Below are 20,933 nucleotides of genomic sequence, written 5' to 3'. Positions count from 1 at the left end.
AAAGTAATACATACTATGCATATTTTACATCACCTATATTGAAAAGATTGTTTTTATATGGAGCACTTTAAACATTTTTTTCCATTGTGAGTTGTCTAGCTTATGACTATCTATCTCCTTGATATGGGAATAACAAGTGTTTCTAGGTCCTATCAGAAGTGTATTTTAGGAACTCAGAAAAGGCAGTTACAACTGACTGGGTTAAGGTGCGAAAGGGGGTTCTACAGGCAGAATTATCATGGAAGAAAACATCAGTTAAACGGGCAGGTATAGAAAAATGTGAAGGAAAATAGGAGGGTCTACAGCTTCTTAAAATATCGCCAGCTAAATATAAAGACAATAGAGACCTTGTCAAAATTAACAGCTAACATGATGGAAACGTGTAGGAAAATACCTATTTTACTGGGGAGGAAGAGAAGATTATTGTAATTTATTCAGCTACAGGATATTGTTACTGACATATCACCAGCATGCTCTTATTAATATGGAGGTTGAATATTATTTGTGTCAAAACTGTCACTCAGGACCCACACTTCCCAGAAGACTTCAGTCTCTTAGTAATCTGCAAACATATGGTTACACAGTTATTTTTGGTTTTGGGGTTCAAACTTTGTCACTTGATTGCCAAAGTAAAAGTGACAGATAAACAGAAGGAGGCAGAAATCCTCCATAGCGTTCATAAACTATTGAGACATTGAGCACAGATTCCTATATCTAGAGTATTTTAGGAAGTCTGATGATCCATAGGGATAGTTTTTTGAATAAATTCAAGGCTTCCATTTGCTGATTTCATGTCCCTGATCAGCTAGGTTTAAATGACATGCAAAAGAGAAAGAATTATTTCATTCGTAAGCGCCTTTGTGTTCTCAGAGTGCCTTAATCTCCTCATTGATTTGTTTCCTCTAAATCAAACAGATTAGTCCTCTTGCCCTTATTCAAAAACAGGATACACAATTACAAGGACTTCTTTTAAAGAGTCTTTACTTATGCGCTTCGGCAGCATCTTGTTCCTTGGGGAGATTATACTATGTATTTCATAAAGGTCAACCAATTAAAATCTATTAAATATAGAAGACTATCCTGAATTGTAGTAAGTAGATATAAAGCTTTAGGAGAACAATTAGATCTCAGTTTTAGACTTAGGCCAATCTCTGTTAACCAGGGTTTAGGGGAAATCTCATTCAGTGAGCATATTTTCACGGACAATCTAAGTGATGGGATACAGAATGTCCTTGTTAGATTTGTAGACAATAACTACCACAAGTGGAGATTTAGACATGCTGACGGGCTCAGAATGATCTTGAAAACCGAGGTTATATATAAAAAAAGGATGATATCCAACAAGGAAGAATGCAAAGTAGTACATGTAGCCAGGAAGAATCAGCTTCTCAGATATATGATGGGGACCAACTGGTTAGGTGGACAAATCCAGAAAAAGATCTCAGGATTGTAAAGGATTGCTATCTGAGTATAAATCAGCCCCGTCATCCTGCTGTGGAAAGTCCAAGCACTACGCTAGGACTTATAAACACAAGAAAAGATAGGCAAAGTCTCCTGTTCTACTGAGGGTTGGTAAAATCTTATGTTCTGTTTTATTCGGTTTTGTTCTCTCCACTTCTCAGTCCAGTCTAGCTCTCTTTTCTATGACTTATTACTAAGGAGTTTAGAATATCTTCTTCAGAGGATCTGGAACTAGCCACTAGCCACTACCATTGGTGACAAAATGCTAGTTTAGCTGTAGAGTTATAATTCCTCCATTCTTCATAGCTTCTTCACGTATACAGAGAGTTTTAATTTAGAGGATTGGACTGCTTGCTACACATGACTTTTTCCCCCCGATTTTATTTGAGGAGATGGGCCCAAACCCCAGATCTGACAATAATTTTAAAATGTTTCAGTTTTTAATTTCTCTCAAACTCTAGGCTCATTTCCAAATCTTTCAGATGTGAAAATGTTGTATCACATTTGTATTGTCTTTACCTCAGCCTTTCTGCAGCACCGCCAGGCCAAACATCCGGAGGACGGAAGAGAAGACAGAGGAAAGACTGAAAGGTTAGGTCTCTGAGTATTACACATAACTCACTTAGAGGAATGAAGAATTTTTACATTTATAATTGTATTTGAGCTCAGGCCAGTCAGTAAACATCCTATTCTGAAAACTATACTTCATGGCTGTAGTAATCTTGCATATTATACTGTCATCTTTTAAAATCCTTTCTTAGATTTTGCTTTTTCCTTCATTTCTGATGAGAACAAAGACATTTACTTGGTCCAACTTTATTTTTCTTTATTCTGTAAACCCTATGCCCTTCAGTGAGCAGAAGCTGGCTAGTCACAAATGAATCTTCATAAACTGCACGGCAAATGGCTTCATGAGGAAAAAAAGCCACTGCTGAAGTCCAGTATTCCCTTTTGCCCACAAAGGATTTAAAACTTCGCTATTTCTGTTGCAAGCTGGTAAGAAAACTGGTTTCAGTTCCACCATCCAGACAACACACCACCTCCCTCAAGTGGCCAGTGAGATTAGGATTTTTTTTTGTTGCAAGGGCTGGGTTTGACATTCCTAAAGGAATGAGTTGAAGAACATGCTTTTTCAAAACTTTATTAATAGATCAAATGTAAACTGTTCTGCAAAAGAAGTATTTTGAATGGTAGAAAGAGATAACACTCCCACAGAAACAAACATTTAGCTGGCATCGCTTGAATGCTGTGGATTTATGGATAAAAAGAAAACTTAAATAGCTGCCTGATTGTGGATGGGCTCTAATAGCTGTCTGCCTGTGGTTACAAGCATTCAGTCGTGGTCACTGCCACAACAGGGACTGTCTAAGCACATAAGTTAATCAAAACAGAGGCACATTTGGAAAAGCAGCGCTATTAATTATGGTGGCCTGCTCAAATCCTGATTGGAATAATTAAATTTTTCTTCCTTTGTTCAAAATGCATCCCATTTCGAAATAGTTCTTTTGTAATTTGCCATCTAAGATGTGCTTGCAGAACAGACTGGAACAGCTCTGGGGAAGAGCCCGAGGGAACTCAAAACAGAATTCAACATTTACATAAATTGTAAAAAACAGTAATAATAAGGGTAAGATTAAAAAAAAAATAAACGAAATAATAGAAAACTTCTTATTTCAGGAAACAAACCAGGCACTTACTGCCAGAGTTCAGAACAACATTTTCTCATGAAACAGTATGCTATAGAAGTCCCTTACAAAGAAACATACACCCAACACATAAAGGAAAGCCTTTGTGTTTATGCTGACAATGTCCATCACAGCAATGGGTAAAGAAATTCCTCCTCATGCAGCCAAATCATGCTCTTTTACACATCACTGAACACCTGGGAAATTCAGTGGATATTAGAATATCCAAGAGGAAACCAAATATCACCACAGACCACTACCCTGTGAGTGCCCAAACATTGTGATTTTTCAGAGAGCAAAGACTGATAAAAAATACAAAAGAAAAGCAGTTTAGGCTGAGTAGTAAAGAATCAGGGCCACCAAAAAATGAAATCTCACCATATATTCTGACAACAAATATCTGATAAACCTGTCCAACAAAAGACTGCACATCACATAGGTTTAGAGAGTGGGAAAAATATCCCAGTGATGCCAAGCCACCGAGCAGTTAAATTAGTTAGTACAGGAAACACAGTCCTCATGTTTCAAGGCCTAAGTCAGTCCCCAGCAGGAGTCAGGAATAAAATTGTAAAGAAAGACAAGTATAGCCAAATATATTATAAGCACTGCCCTTGCTAGACAATGTTCTGTTCTGTTCTGTAATTTTTGTATTTCTTTAGCTGGGGAAAACCGTGATCAGGTATTTCCAACTACTTCTTTTAACAAAAGCCTGCTAATTAAAGCAACACTACCCAGCCTCCTTCTTGGCATTAATGAAGTGCCAGAGGAAGGAAGCCTTAAGCATTTATTTTCCTTTCAGAACATCTAATATCCTATGCTACAGCTGGTGGAAAAATAGTAACACATTTCCTGACAAAAAAAAAAAAAAAGAGAACATATTTATCACAAAATTTTGAAATACAGTTTCTTTTGCAGGTCTATTTGAAAGTTCTTAAAAGCATAATGTCCTCTGCATAAAGAAACATACATGGTATGAAATAAGGTCCTTCTTGCCCTTCCACAGATGTTAAGGTAGTTTAGATCATCTGTAGCAGATTTCTGAAATCAGCTGTTGCAGATTTCTGAATAATACAGCAAAAGGAGATTGGATACAACTTGCAGGTGTCGTGAAGTAAGTATAGCTAAGAACAGCAGTCCTTGACTTGTAGTGCAGGTATGAAGAGACACGTAGCAAAAAGATACCGTAAATTAACTTGTAAGATTGTCATTGCTAACATTTGGTTAAGCTACAGCCTCCATCCAATTGTGTGCTACTTTCCCTTACCCTACAATTCCCATCTAAGAGTTGCCTTTCGTTCACTCTGACTTCTGAGAAGCCTTTAAAAAGAAAAGCAATTCCTTGATACCAAATGCAAGCCAAACTGAACTCCCACCTCTAAATATCCCTGAATTTGAGAACTGCTAAAAATTTAAACTCATAGTTAGATCCCATTTTGGCTGTCTGAGGTCAAGTTTAAACGTCTCTCTTTTTTTCAATGGCATTGTCTGATCTTCCCCACCACCACCCACACTTTTTTACTTCGAACTCTTGGCTCATGGTTAGATTGACTTACCAAAGGCTCTGGTAATTTACCATACTCATCCCATTCCTCCCCTCCTCACTTCATAATTTTCTAGAGATGAAATTCAAGATTCTCTTCTAATTGTATTAGGACAGCTTCTCAGACAGATGACTTTCCAAGTAACCTTCTCATTCCACTCATAGTCAGGAAAAGAAAAAGTATGCCAGAGCGTTATGTGATGACGGCTAAGGGCCAACATTACAATTTATGTCTGGGACCTGGCACACGGATGGAAACACAGAGTATGATTCAGTGGGTTTTGCAGCCTTAATCCCTACTAAAGAGTGGCTTTGCCAAGGTAAACCTGACATTTTAAATGAAACTACTTTGCATACACTGTATGGAACCTGAGATCCCAATTTTGTGCTGCGGTTTCCTTCTAAAATGCAGCTACTGCCTGACAGGGCAGAGTAAGTGTGCAGTCTGGGCTCTCCTGCTAATATTATTTGGTCTGCTTCGGCAGAAGGGAATGACGAGCAGACCGTGCAAAAGGAGCGAGACAAATGTTATTTGAACATGTACATTCCCAAGCTTGAGAAGAAAAACAAAAATAAGGGCTGGATCCCACTTTCCTTTCCCACCCAGGCAACTCCCAAGCAACAAAATCCAAATTAGGCCCCACATTTGTAATAACATCACATTTCCTGGTAAATCAATCATTAATCTGCAGAACCAGAAAAGGCGACACATCTTATTATTATGTCCATAATTTAAAGCAAGATTTTAGCGCCAAGAGCAGTTTCCTCTTTCTCCTCATCATTGCTTTCTTTGTGCTCTTTCTAAAAATAAAATATTGACAGATTTAAAAAGAAGGGGGAAGGGAAGGAATTGGTGTCGTCATTACACCACCAGTCCAACCCAGCACATAAGGCTAGCCTCTGTTTAAGTACACAAGTAGTCAAAATTAATGAGGTTTATCCCACAGTTTAAAGGCACTACACCAAAGTCTAAATACATCTGACTGAACCCCTCTCCATCACTAACACAGTACAGCAGGAGCAGTGCTAGCTTTCCTCAGGCAACCCCACCAAAACAAACACCTCAAATTCAGTGAGCAGAGTTAAACCTCAAGCACAAAGAGTAGCTCATCTCCACGCTCCCTTACTCTCTCAAAGACCTTGTTGTGGGTATGCAGTGAGGAGATCTACAGAAACTGAGAGCAACCTGTGTCACCTAAACATCTATCAGTTGGCAAATTTCATCAGTTATCAGCATCTTTGGCCATCACTGATCACTGCCACTGATCCCTAGCCATCAGAGCTAGTGCAAAGGTGCAATGTGAATGAACTGCAAATTTCCAAACACTGCGTAAGCATGGGAAATTAAGAGCACAGAGGCAACTAGAGACAATCAGCTAACACAGATGTTCTTGGCCTGCTGGTCTCTGCCCTGAGAGAAGAGCAAAAAACATTTAGGTATCCCTGTATCTTATCTTTCTCCCACCCCCAGCCATTTTCTATACTTTCTTTCACCCAGGCATAGTTTATACATAAACAGCTGAAGATTCAAAGGCCCAACAAAATGAGACATCACCTTGGGCTCCAGAATTGAGACTCAGAAGTACAAAATTCAAGATTCAAGAGCTTACAGGTAGCACTCACTTCCCCAGGATTACCTACCTGTGTACCCTTTCAAGCACTGGTGTGTTGCTTCCCAGGAATTTCCCTTGTGCATCATCTCCCAGGCCTTTCCAAGAAGTAAAGAGAGATTTCTATTTATTTTTGAGCACCTGACTGTTCTACCGGGACCTGATGTTAGAACTGCAGAAGCTGGTTTAACTTTGAAACCGCCACATCCATTGGGGTCCCCTGAATGTGTGCCAATAGGGCTGGAAACAGCTACAGTAGTAATTTAAACATTTCTTTGGGTTAAGTGTAATCCAAGGGTATTTCCAAGCATTTTTTATCTAAGTCTGCTAATTAAAATGCCACCATCCAACCTTCTCAGCATTAACGATGCATTATGAGAGAAGTATTAAGAATGTCCTCTTCCTTCAGAAGAGAATGGTAGGGAAATGGCAACACATTTCATAAATAAATAAAAAGACATGTCAGAAATATTTGAAATGCATGATTTTCTGTCGAGCTTTATCAAGAACATTCTGAAGAATAAGAAAGGGAATAATCCTTTGGATTTTCTAAAGAGGCCAAGCAAGTGTGAAATGGGCTCCTCCTCAAATTCTGCAGGTGCCAGGGAGATTGAAACGCTGCCTTCAGTATCCTAAATATTTTAACATAGCCACCACTACTTCCGGCGCTACTCCCACTACTGCCCTCCTCTTCTGTCCTTCCTGGCAAAACTATCCCTGATCAGCTGTATGCAAATATCACATAGCAAGGATAACTCAGATTTCTGATCCTTTCAGCGGGGTCAGTTTGGACTTCAACTACATTTCTAGGCAGCTAGACACAGCCTGCCTCATCCAGCCATAAGTTTTTTCTAATGCAGTGGAATCTTCTACTATTTAAATAATTTTTTCCAGAGTATAATTTAAATAGGATTGACCATAATTATATATGTTTTGGAAACTGGAAAAATCGTATGATAGGAAATGCATGTTTCCTGCTTTCCATCACTGATTTGAGGCTCTCCAAAGACCTCTCAAAAGCTTTTTTTCTGCTTTTATTAATCACATATTATTGACATTACAGGTCAAAATGCAACAGCTTACAAGTCCGCTAGCACAGCACATTCTCTTGATCTCCACAACAGTGCAATATTGCATTGCAGGAGTACTTATCCTTAGAACCAAAGCGTAGACAAAAAAATGAGATGAAATGCAACTGGAAAAGAAAGAGTAATAATAGGTACTGAGAGATGGATCCAAAAACAGGGAGGAAAAAAAGACACAGGGACATAGGAGCTAGGCATTGTGTTCTCCAGTGTGTAGGTTCCCGGCCCTGGGAGCGGAATTCAAAACCCAGAATTAGGCACAAAAGTATACATTGCATGACAGAATGTGAAAGCAATGTCCTTCTGAAGGGTGGTCCAAAAAAATCTCTGTGCTGAGTGGGAAGTAGCTTAGAAGTGCCTCACTGGGAACAGTGAGAACAGCAATGTCTCTAAACTCCTACCCCTTCTGGAAGGAAACAGCGGGGGTAGGGGGAGATGTAGAGGAGGTCCTGCAGAATCCATGCTGATTTAAAAAGAACTGAGCAACACTCACTGGCTCCTTTTAGCCCAAGAAACATCATCAGTTGTTTCTAAACTAGTGGAAGTCAAGTATCAGTGAAAGAGATGATACTTCAATGTTTCATGCTTTATTGTTGTTGTTGTTGCATAAAAACCACTCACTTCATGAAATAAGGGCTCCAAAGCTACCACTTTCAGCTGTCAGAAAAGCGGCTTGGTCACTAGGCTTGATGTGTCTCTCTGCAGAACCTTTCCTCAGCATTTCTGCTGACCTACTAAAATGATCAGCTTGCAAAGGACAGGAAGCCTGGGCGGATCAGGCCGCCCTGCCTGGCGGGAGCCCACATGCTGGGCATGGCTCCTCCAGGATCCCACAGTTGCTGAGCTAGGAGGTTTTTTCCTTCAGGACTACACCTGGTATTTCCATGTCTTGCGTCTGCTTAAATCTGATCTGGATGCCCAATGTTCTACACTGGGAGGAGGGAAAACCAAAAAAGCACCTTTCAAATATTATTAGTTATAAAGGATATCCAGGTTCAAAGATATATAGCTGAATTGGGACACCTTCAGCTCATTTCTGCAAAGATAGCAAAAATTAAAATATGTCATACCATAAGAGGATGATTTCAGCTGGATAAGCTGCAGCATAAACTTCCTAAACACTATGATAAAAGAATATGGTAAAAGCCTTTGGACTATGAATTAGCATTGTTTCAACTGGTGAGTTAGACCAAAAGTAACTTTAGAAGCATATCACATATCATAATATTTTGGAGCATATTTAAGCATTTTTTCTTAATACAAGAGCCCATCAGATTCATGAGTCACTTGAAATGTTTATTTCCCAAAAAATAAAAACAAGAAAGTTGCAAGTGAAAGTCTACATTTAAACAAGGAGAAATGAAACCAAAGCAGTGGAAACCAAAAACCATAGAAAACACATGCCCTGTCCTGTGAATACAGAAACAGGTCTCCAAAGCATGTTCTGCCTATTTTAAACGAACAAGAATTCTTATATGGATTTCTGAGGGACTAGAAGAGTCACAGCTTCTCCCAAGGACAGGAGCACTTCAGGATGATATCCTGAGTGGCACTGTGTGTGAAATTCTGCAGATGATCAGGGTGGGATTTGTCCTTTTATATCTTACTTAGAGATATAAGTAGGTTTACACAAATGGTAATCCAGTCCTCCCTCCACTGTTTAAGCCAGATTAATTTATTTTTCTTATTTAAATGTTCCTTGCACATTTCCATCTTTATTCACTTCTTTACGTTCATAAGCGCATGCTTCTGAGAGACAGGCACATAAAGCTCTGCTGCAAACTAGTTTTGGTGCAGGAATACTGCACCTAAACACTGCACCAGTCTCTAGGAGAAGCATGAAGAGCTAAAGACAGTCAGAATTAGTGTTGGTGTCTGCCTTTTGGATAGTAAAGGATCAAAGTAGGAAGGAGAAGGGACTGATCAGCCTGAAAGGAATTAAGCCCACTCACTCCAAACAAAGTGCTTTGACCATCAGATTATAGGGTGCAAGGGCCACCAGATCAAGAGTACTTTGTTCTTCCTCTTGAAGCTGAGCCCCAGCACAGCTGGACATGGAAGAGTTACCGAGGCACTCAGAGAAAAGGCAACAAGGAACATGATTACAAGTTAGTGGTTAGGGCGTTCATTGTTGGGGAGAGGACTGAAAGGTCTACTCCCTTCTTCCAGGTCTGCTCTAGATCTTCTTTAATTTATAACAAACCAATGACAAACTCAAGGAAAATGCACACTCATCCCAGTTAGCAGGGTCTAACGCCCAGCTTTCTCCCTTCCTAATCAAGCAATCTAACTAGTTGGCTAAAGTCAAGATGTCTCTTGCTCCTTTTTCCTGTGGTTCACCCTCAACAGATGGAATAGCAGATGCTCTCCTATGGGATACAGCATGGCCTGACAGTTAGGGTGCTTACGCAAGATGAAGAGATGAATTCGCTTCTTGTCCAGCTGAGTGGCACCCAACATTCAAGGCGTCCTGCTCTTCGTGGTAGTACCATGACCGCTGCTGTGTGAAAGGAGCATCTCCCTGACCCTCCTCTCCCATTTGGCACCTGTCCTCAGGAGAAAGACATACAATGAGATGGCTTAGTGCGAACTGGCACCTAACATTTCCTAAAGGTCTGCTATAATCTTAGTGGAAGACGTAGGTACCTACATTAGGTGACCTGACGGACCATAAGAAATGGCAGAGCTCACTGTACTGTCAATAAACAAGATGAGGAGGTTAAGCAGATGAAGATAATACAACTAATGTGGGTTTTTATGTGTGCGTCTGTGTGTGTGAAGTATGAAGTAACAGGGGCATCTTCTAGTCTAGTGATCGCCCAGGTAATGTCAAGAGAAGTTAAAACACACACATGTACAGACACAGCGTAATGATCCAGCTAGACTGCTATGAGCTTTTGGTTTCTGCTGATACAAAACAGATGTTGGCGAGATCTGAATTTCTTAGTTTGTTTAACTCCTTGGAGCATTGTTTTAGTATAAATACAAGAGGCACCTTTTCTCATCGCTCTCACAGCTCTCTTCTCTCACATCAAACTTATCTCAGCTGAACAGGGTTTTATTATCCAGTGGGAAATGTCAATTATGCAGCGTCATTTGAAAACTTAGAGGGAGGAGGGGAAAGAAAGCCTTTGTGAAATTTTCCAGGCCAAACTGCATTTTACCCATCATTTGATCTGAGACAGTGGTTTACTACTGTCAATTACAGATCTGTTGCTACATTTAAGCAGACCAGAAAAAAAAATGTCACACTATTTAGGATAGTAAGAAGAACATCAATTTAATGTATGGCTCATTGAGAACTGATTTAGGATTTTAGACAAAGAATAATGTCATTCTCCTCCCCTTCAAGATTTTATTTACTTCATTAAGAGCAGGCGGTTGGAGAAGTACTGGTTTCAGAGAGAGAGAGTATACCTGGACAAAAGAGATTGATATCTGTCTATATAATTTCACAACTAAAGGCTAAAGGCTAAAAAGCCTTGAGTTGTTCCAGCACAATTGTAGTACCACTGGTGTTACAGGGAGAAAGGGAGAAAGAGCCCTGAGGAGGAATAACGAGGAGAAAGGGTGGCACTGGCAGTGCTGCTGATGCCAGAGAGAACAAGCTCTGGTTCCTCTAGCTCTGTGCCACTGAGAGGCATAAATGAATATTAATCATTATATGCTGCTATATATGGTGCTCCTGCCACTCTGTAAACATCTCAGTCCCAAAAGGGCTAGGAGGAAGAACAGGGAAGAGTTGGACTCTTCTTGTGCCAACCCTCCTCCTTCTGAATAGGAGGAGTCTACGTCTCAGATGTCCTCAGTTTGGGGCTCTGCATCACAAACGGGACAAGCAACCAGGAAAAATAACTTTCAGTATGGAAACTGTGGGTAGAGGCAGCAGACCTGACTATATGGAGTAGTGAGGTCTCTGACCAAAATAGCTTGAATTACACTTATAAAATGGAATGAAGTTTGTCAAAAAGAACATATGGATTGCCTATAACAAACTTTTCGTTAGGGAGACATAGTATTCCTTTTGCAGTATCCACATGTTACTGAGCAAATCTGCTGCTCTGCAGTGCATCTACATTTGCGAATATAAACGCAGATATTTAGTGCAGTGCTCTGCAATAGCACACTGTCCTGCCCTGCTCACCGAAAGTATGAGGATGGAGGATTTAGCAGAACTGACTTGGTTGTTTCACTTTAACTGACCGATCGCATCAAAAAGGCTTTAGGAATTACATCTGCCTACACTGCAAAGATCACTTATCACGTAAGATTTGAGTGTACACTTAGCTGTTCTGCATGAAAATCAAACTTAATTTATGTTCAGACATCCCACTCACATTAACATTGCAAAATCTTTTGTTTTTCACACGAACCAACTATCTCCACAAATCAGCAAGGATGAACTTTCTATTCCAGAGAGAAAATAAGATTTAGAGGTAACCTAGCAGAAAATAAATATCTGGAAAGGCTACTTTCAAACTGGGAGGTGCAAAAGAGTGCAGTGAAGCAGATCTAGAGATCACTGGCTTACAAAGCCATGGAGGACTTCACTATAAGTGAATGTGAAAGAGATGATGTTTGCTCTGTTGCAGATGTTTAATCCATTCAGTGGACAAATAATAGTAAAATCAATCTACTGAATGTGATAAGTCTGAAGGGAAACATACACATGTGCAAGAAACATCCTTCTTTTATTAGGACCAGAGACCTGAAACTCCCTCTTCTTATGACTTGAGGTCGCAGTCTGGAAGAGATTGAGAATTACTGAATTGGAGAGCCTCAGTCTCCGGCTCTAATCAATTCAGTGTCTTTCCTGAGTGGCAAAAGAGGCGATAACCCATCTATACTGCCATCTGTGATCACTAATCGCTCTAGCAAGCTCACTGATCAGCCAGGCATCTCAGTAATATTTAAAATGAGACAAAATAATTAGCTCCAGCTGTAGATTTTGAACATACACCTAAGGAAAGCATCTCTCTTAAAAAAAAAAAAATCTCCTTCTGTCAACATTGTAAAGGCTCTGCTAGACAGGCCTGGTCTCCCTGGTCTCTGTATGTCTGACAGCCCTGGTACTGCCAGCTACACTGCAAACATTCCCATTTATTAGCTGGAGGCTGACAGCTCTTTTGAATTCCACTCAGTAATAAAGCATGTAAGGACTGACGCTGTCGTTTGCTTCTGGAATTACTCACTTACTTTATTTGTGAGCAATGCTTAAGTGCTTTGCTGGATCACACCAAACCGTTCAGCACCATCTCAGATCAGGCATTTCATTCCTACAGACTACAGTCATACAGCCAGCACTCTACATAGAGATGCACTTAGGGTAGGGAAAACTGATGAATATTCATAGAAGAGTAGGTAAATCATGAGATTTAAGATCAGAAGGGGATCTACACTGTGGTAATCTTTCAAACAATTAAAAAATTCAAATTAGATGTTGTGTGAGACCTTCCCATATACAGAATATACTAAGGGAAACAGTACTCATTTGAGAAGGTACAAGGCATGCAGGAACAGCCTGACACAATGAGGAGACAAGTATAGGCTAAATATCAGAAGTTAAAGTCAGTTGGGCAGAGGAACAGACTCTTAATAAAGGTGGATGAAACTGCAAAATCTACAGGTACTCAAGAGCCAGTAAGGTAAGGTATTGCAGGACATGAATCAGGGCATGGTCCCACAGATGTAAGGGGCCCTTTCCTGGATCACCCAGGTTGATGTACGTTTTGCGAGGCATTGATAGACTTCTGTTTGCTCCCATTTAAATCAATGGGAATGTTGCTACCAGCTTCCAAGGGAGCAGCAGCCCTATGATTTGGCTGTGTACAATTTCAATTAAAAAGTCTTATGAATCACATCATTCTGCCTTTGGCAGCTGAAAGATGAAGACAGCGGGATAGGAAAAGAGCAGTTCAAGCAAATGGAAATAATTTTTCTATTAAACTTTTTTTTTTTAAGGGAAGATACTCAGCATAACTTGTTCCTTTTTTCCTCCTGCTCTGTTACTAATAACTGTCTGGTGTGATTAAAGTGGATTGCTAACATTTCGTTTACTTTTCACTATCTACAAGTTTGATCCTGTGAGATTTATTCACGATGAATAAAGCTCATTCCTGTACAGAAGAAGTTGTCTTGGTTCAAGTCTTTCAAGTCTTCACTCAGCTCAATTTTGACAGTCAATTTTGAGTTTAGGTAACAGCACAGCCTTGTGAACAGAGCACAGGAGTGCCTCTCAGAAATAGTTCTGCGCTTCAGTGATGCCAGTGGAGCAGAGTAATCTTACAGCTTGAAAACAGGCCCCTGCTTGCTGCCCTTACACTTCTTTGCCATGAGCAGCCAAATGTCGATGACGACATTCCCCAGATTCCCAGGCCAGGTGTCAAGATGTTTAGGTGTTTAGTTCACACTGATTTCCGTGAGGTTGAGGTGCACAAAGCAGGAAGCATTCTGGAGTATCTGAACCTCAATTCCCTCTCTGTAAAACAGGGAGGGATCCCTTTCCTCTGCTTTCAACTGTCTGTTTCGACCTGTAAGACCTTTAGACCTCTTGCTTGCTATGTGCACATGTGATGTTTAGCAAAACGAGGCTTCAGACCCTGCAGATGTTCTGTGAACACAAAACAAGCCCGTGATTACTAAAAACAGAATACACATGTTTGTTGTAAACGGCCATTGCCCTTGAAATAGAACCTCCCTAAACCTTCACAAGAGTAGCTTTCTAGCTTCAGGTAAGTACCATCAAATGACTCCAAATGCAGTTAGGGTTATTGCCAATTGGGTTGGCTCAAACATACTGCAAAGATCTTTCTCAAAAGTGTTTTTATAGAGATAAAATATTCCTGGTCATTTTTCTGCCTCTTTCTCCCATAGCATCTTTATTACATACACAGATATACACTAGGACCTTGCCGTTACATTAACAGAGACACTAATATAACTCTTCCTGTAGTAAGAACAAAAGCGTCAGAGATCCAGCAAATTTTAACCTAAGTGGAACCAATGATCCAAAGCTGAACCAGGAAAATATGAGATAAAACACCAAGTGCAGCAATACCAAAGAGCAACCTATTTTGGCAGAGGACTATTTGTTGCTTTTTTTCTTTTATAAAGGCATCGAGTTATGAAGGGGAGACTAAAAATCTTCCACTCTGTAAAATCTCTTCTTCTACAAGGTTTTCTTCGTGTGTGTGCCATGTGTCCCCTCATAATATTTAATACCCATAATCCACAATCTCTTTGCATAACACCCATAATCCTTTGATACTCCAGGGAGCAGAGTTCAGAAGCTTTGCAAGCCAAGACATTTTTAAGTGATTTATACACTTCAGTAGAATTTCCTCTGCCCACCTGCAAAAGCTGAAGCATTTCTGTGATTACGGTTCATTTTCAAAAGTTTCCATTCATGTAGGGTTTCTTATTAATAAAGAAGCACATTCAAGAGATCCATATATATGTGTCTGCTACTTAAATCTTCAACAGGTCTCACAGTGTGCCACTTGGAAAAACAAATTTTATTTCATTTGAAACAATCCATCTGCTACATGCAATTGTTTTAGCTGTAAATTGTTTTGCTGCACTATAAACAAATAGAATACAGGAAAGGAAAATATCAATTACACTTGCAGAATTTTTCCTCTAATAAGATCACTGCATACGCTTGTTTTTATTGTAGAATGGAACAGCAATCTGTTCATTTTCATTAGCAACGTCACACTCTGACAGCTATTAAACTCACTTTTGAGGATCAAATTAGAACAATCAAATGAAAAAAAAAAAAACCCTTCTCATGCAAAAACATTCTGCTAACTTTCCCAGTCTAGACATGGAGAAGTGAGATAGTGGCAAAAGTTTTCCTATCGCATTACCTACTCCCTACGCCATGCTGCTCCATGTTAAAAGAAAAGTCTGAAATTAATCAGAAGAATACATATCAGAGGATATTACAGTTAGAAAAAAAGGAGACGTTATTAGCAATGTCATAAAATTGCAACTGGTAAATTAAATGTCTGCAGGTATTGCAGACAAAGAAGCAACAGCCAAATCTCTAAAGTAAATGGAAATAAAAGATCTTCTGGAAAATTAAGACAAGTGCCTTTACATTTAAAATAAAATGCATGGAATAGGTTGTTGAATAAACTAGCAAAAGCAGCAACCATGGAAGAAAAATTATTACAGGGTACATAAACACTGGCTAGAGGAATAGCATGGCCTTCTTCCATCTTGGAAGGCTGTTATGTTACTAAAAGGGAGTAGTAAAAGATCAGAGCATTGTTAATCAGCATGAAAGGAGAAGATCAGCCAAGAACAGCAAAATATAAATATATTTTTAATGGCTATTAAAAATCGCAGGTCTTCTGGCCAAGCAGGGAGTCTGGGATGTCTGGTTACCTCACTCCAGGAGGAGACACGGTAACTGAATTTACTCTTTGGTGCTTGCACAGAAGAGGCCAGTATGAGCAGCACCTGAGCTATATGGAAACAGTTAATACTGAAAAACCCAGAATGCTGCTTCATCTGCACTCTTGGTATTGACCTTAGGAGACAAGGCTTTGTCTATGCATACAGAGCGTCAAAATAACCCCCGAGATGCCATGGCACTGACTCACCATTTGTAATAACTTAGGTCCACAAAGCCTAAATTTCACCTAAATTTAACACAATAGGTAGTATTTCTTGTTACAATGTATAGAATTTCCTATGTAATTCCTGTACAGACAATAGCGTGCCTACATGTTTCCAGCTGGGACCAAGCTTTTGGAGGTACTTGGGTAATAGAAAACACCGGAAATTTTAACTGTGGGGACATTTTGTCAGGATTTTTTTTCATGTTCCATGCATGGCCTCATACTGGGAGGCTGGATCACGGTTTTCTCTAGGCCTGAGATAACTGTGAGACTCTTTCATAACAGCATTGACTAGACTTGCAGGGTAGGGATCCAGGAGACTATACATTTCCTGGGAAAGGCAGGGAAAATATTTGCTATACCTCAAGGAACTTGAACAAGCTAAAAGGGCTTGAGCAGCAAAGAATTGGGCTTTATGGAAAGGTCTTAGAAAAATGATTTTAGACATGGCAGAGGACCTTTTATCTAAAGAAGAAACATGTTCCAGGCTGCCCTGGGAAGACTATCTGTAGAGTTCAGTAAATGAGCAATATGAAAAGCAACACATTGGTGTTTCGGTAATTGCAAGTATCTCAGAGCAATGGATGTACTCTCTAGAGAGGCAGGACATGGAGTCAGTGAGTAAACAGTGACAACAAAGGATTGTAAGAAAATATTATCTAATTACTACACTTGTGGAGGAGGATCTTGCTGCTTGAGTTTTGATATCCCCTGTGATCTTTTGGGAGCTGCCAGACATCTCTCCAGTGAAGCCTCATGCTAGACTCAGACCCAAACACAGTCCTGCTAAACGTTTTTGGCAGGGGAGCGTGTGAAATGAGATCAGCCTTCTAGCTCAGAGGTCTTGCTCATATACTAAATTGTTCTGCACACGTGACTTTCCTTGCTCACTTTCTAATGCAGAAGTGGATGTATCTTTCACAGAAGAATTTGTGTTTCTAAAATGAAACAGAGGCAAAGGGACTATTTCATAGGAATATTTAGAAAAAATAAAAAATTACTTACACAGTATGCCAACTGTTGCTTTTAAGGGCCTTATTGCTGTATGTGTGACATTAAGATTGGGGACATTGCACAAAGCTGATCACACCCAACTCCAGGAAAACAGAAGACTAAAAAAGAAAAATAATCTGAAATGAGATACTTCTAATAAATCATATGCCAACAAACTGTCTTGCCCTAGGGTCATTTAGTATGTAATTTCAAAGCAGTTGTGTTTTCCTAATACTATTTACAGATCTCTCAAACTACAAATACAATTCTTTTGTTGCTCAGACTTTTTCCTACCGAAATATAACTCTGATACCAGTTTGAGTGTTATTTTAACACTCATTCATTTCATGTTTTTTTCCATTCATTCTTAGCATGAACTTAGAATTATGTAGATTATACTGTCCAGTAATATCTCCTGATATTTTTTACCCAGGTAACAAATTATTGAACAGCCTTGGATTTTTAAAACACATCCATTAGTCATGCATAAAAATCTCTGGTCACAGGTAGTGACTGCATTGATCGATGTAAAATGCAGCATATTCTAACCAAAGACAGTTCAACAGAGCAGCATTTTACATCCTACTTGTTACATTTCAGCAAGGATTCAAGGTTTGGATCTGAAGCTGAATCAAAGCCAAGAATAATGCTCTATTTATTTCTGTGGCTTTATTTCTCATTTAGATTTAAAAAAAAAAAAGAAAGAAAACACAGAAGATGCTTAAATCTCACAAATAGTATGTAGTCAAAACTGTAGAGTATAATCCCATACGTTTGAATTCAGGAACTAGAGCTTTATTTTCAAAACATGTGAGGTTTACATGTTATGGTGTGCTTTAGATGCTGTGCCAGCTAAGGCACAGTACTGGATTACCTTGTCTTAATTTCTACCTTAAATTAATTTAAACCCTTAGCCTAAAACAAACTATGTGGTCACACAATGTTAAAATCAGAATAATTCTTTTCTGGTGCAAGGCATGTTGGCAATTTCTATTAGATGTCATACAGGCTACAAGGTTCTGATAGAGGTAACGCTACTTTAATTCATAGCACTAGCAACAGGCAAGTCTGACAGTTCTAATTTCAGATTCAGTTGTGATTAGTTCTCAAAGCTTGGTCTAACCAAAGCTACAGAATTCACAACTTTGGATTAGAAATCTTTTGGAAGCAAGCTTTACCAGCTGTTTTTTTAGGATTTGATGCAGCCCAGGATTTTTAATAGTGTCTCAGGACCTGTGCTTTCACTCCTGATCATAACCAGAAAGGCAGAAAGCTTTTAGAAATGCTTCAGCATTGTACCGCTCAGTTCAGCTTCAGTTCTAGAAATAACCTCTATTTTGCAGCCAGAAGCCCAGGGGATTCAGTTATTCTAGACCAGTCCATCTGCCCATGATTTTTGCTGTGAGCCACCTGACTCCTACGCTTAATAAAAACAAGTAGCTTATGTGTATTGTTAGAGGTGATTTAATACAAAAACTTACCACCTTCTGTCTGCTCAGGCTCCTGTTATCCCTCCTCTGCAAGATCAAGGCAAAGACTTCACATCCTTCTGCTGCATCTGTGCAAAACAGATGTAAGACAGAAGCATTATGAACAGTGAAAAAATTAGGTATCCTGATAATATAGGGCTGTACAAAAAATTCAGCCTAGGGTGGGGTTTGAGAAAAATTAGATATTTTTCTCATTCCTGCTTCTCAAATCTTTTTCTCCAAAAGGCTCTAAAAGGTTCAACTGCACACAGAGAAGCACATACAACCAGACTAAACCCATAGCCTCAAAAAGGAAACAAACTCCTGGGAAATCCTGTTTGAGACCAGAATAACCGGGAAGCTCCCAACTGCTTTTGGCAAGAGCACATTACCTGCTTCTTGAGTTTTATTTATTTACTATGATCTGAAAACAGAAACAAGAATTCAAGGTTTTCACCTTGTGAACATAGTATGGAAAATTTTTAAACAGATGGTAGATCATATGGGAAAATAGACTTTTCCTTTTTTGCTGTTCTGCTGCTTTAAATACTTTCACCCACTTTATACTAATTGCTCTACTCTAAGGACCAGCTCCACAACAGCTAGTAAATTAGTGCAGCACTCCTGAACTCAAAGTCAAGATCGTTTATAGGAGTTTAGAACTGAATCCTGTTACCTTTGAGTATATCTTCTGCAGTAAGCAATTTCCCCAATCTGATTAATCACTTTGGAGTGTTGGGATATTTTTGCACCCTATTAATGAGATTAGCTTTATTAGATTAATCTTAAGTTTCAAAAGATGATGTCATTTTAAATAACTAAAGCAATAAAATCAAGGAAATTTTTAAAAAAATTCTAACAAGTTTCCCAGCATCGTAAGGTGAAAAAGAAGCAGTCAGAACCGGCAAAAATTCAGCATGGATGAGGCAAGTCAAACAGGTTATGACTGTGAAATATGGAAAATTATTTGTCCAACTGCATAATGACTTAATAAAAATATGTATTTTACACAGTGCAGACTACTATATCACCATTTATACTCGTAAAAACAACCTCCTTTTATCTGTCAAGGCTGTGGAACATCTGGTAAGCAGCTTCCACTCCACATTCTTCATTGCCCACTAAAACTTTAAGGTTTGAGGAAAACCCATTACACAACTTACCCCTAAAAAATAAATACTTTAAGAGATCCACCAAAATGTCTGATGATAATTCACTTATTTATGGACATGTTATTAACTTTATAGTTCAAGCCAGTTTTGCCTCAAAGGTTTTGCATCTGATAGTGGGAAACCTGTTTTCCTGGCAGCAGGACGGGAGGAAGCATAGCTCGTCTCAGAAGGAATGCTTTTAACAACTTTTTAGAACTCAGCTTTACATGGCAACTCAATCAAATGCAGTAAGCAGGTCTGGAGCATGGGCTTGTTGAAAATACTTCTACCACAACCGCTTTCAGAGGGGAATTTTCTCACAGGTGTCTTCTTCCTACGTCATTTATTCTCATTGAAAAACTCAGTGCCTAAACTCTAAAACTTCTCCTCTCTGACCTGCTCCATCAATATCTCTCAGGATGACTGTCCTCATCCTCCTTTCCCTCAGCTGATGGTGCTTCCTTCAGCACCTCTGCTCTTACGTAGAAATTACACCAGGAGAGCTATAGGGCAATCAGGGAACTGAGCTTGCAGACAGAATCAGAAGGTCTCCCTAGGAGTTCATCCTAACCTTGTTAAAAGGTTGGACTTTATGGTGGAGGGCAGAGAAGTGGAAAAAATTCTATCTATCTAGCCTGTTCTAAATCAAACCTACCAGATTTAGTGCACTCTATTACATAACCCACCAATATTTGTACACTGCTTTCACTCCAGAGCAGCAAGTTTTGAAAAGTTTTTCATATTTTTACATGGCTTGATGATTGCCGAACTTATTCCTAGGTTACAAAGGCTAGCTCAATGCTGTGAGATAGCTGGAGCGAGAAACAGCTCTGCAACTCTGCTGCTTTCCAGCCACGCTGCTGCAGCTATTGCTCGGGCTCAGAGTCCTCGCCATGCTCAGGAGAAGCCAAGCCCAGGGTACTTGCCGGGGGCTCAAGCAGTACAGCACTCAGACCTATCCATACCCAGCCCCTTCCAAAGCAGCTGTATAAAAGCCCGTATAGGCACTTTCAACAAGTTTGGGCTCTTTCCCCCCTTCATAAACTTCTGGGGCTGGGAACTTGCTCCACATTGGAGCTAATTTCTAGTGGCAGCCTGACAAAGAGGTGTATGGGGAGGTTGATCTGACTGGAACATGTCAGCATTGCTAACCGTAAGGTTTTGTATAAAGAGCCTGGGCAGAGCAGGCCAAGCAACAGTATAGTCCTAAGGATGAAAGGCAATGGGGTTACATCACTTCTAGACATTGCAAAAGGACATGAAATCTAAAGCATGAATCTGAAAAGGTTTGCTTCAAATTAGCATTGAAAAC

General features: G+C 39.6%; 1 long non-coding RNA gene across 1 annotated transcript; it reads right to left on the bottom strand.

The window, feature by feature from the left end:
- Window positions 1-9,433: 9,433 nt before the first annotated feature.
- LOC138066741 (uncharacterized) lies at window positions 9,434-18,553 on the bottom strand. The gene is made up of 3 exons (XR_011140194.1): window positions 18,483-18,553; window positions 17,014-17,120; window positions 9,434-9,927 (listed from the first exon to the last, which is right to left on the bottom strand). It is a non-coding gene; the product is annotated as an uncharacterized lncRNA (long non-coding RNA).
- Between the last annotated feature and the right edge of the window lie 2,380 nt (window positions 18,554-20,933).

This window comes from Struthio camelus, chromosome 3 (genome assembly GCF_040807025.1).
Source record: "Struthio camelus isolate bStrCam1 chromosome 3, bStrCam1.hap1, whole genome shotgun sequence".
NCBI classification, from domain to species: domain Eukaryota; kingdom Metazoa; phylum Chordata; class Aves; order Struthioniformes; family Struthionidae; genus Struthio; species Struthio camelus.
This window is presented reverse-complemented; position numbering and strand designations above follow the sequence as displayed.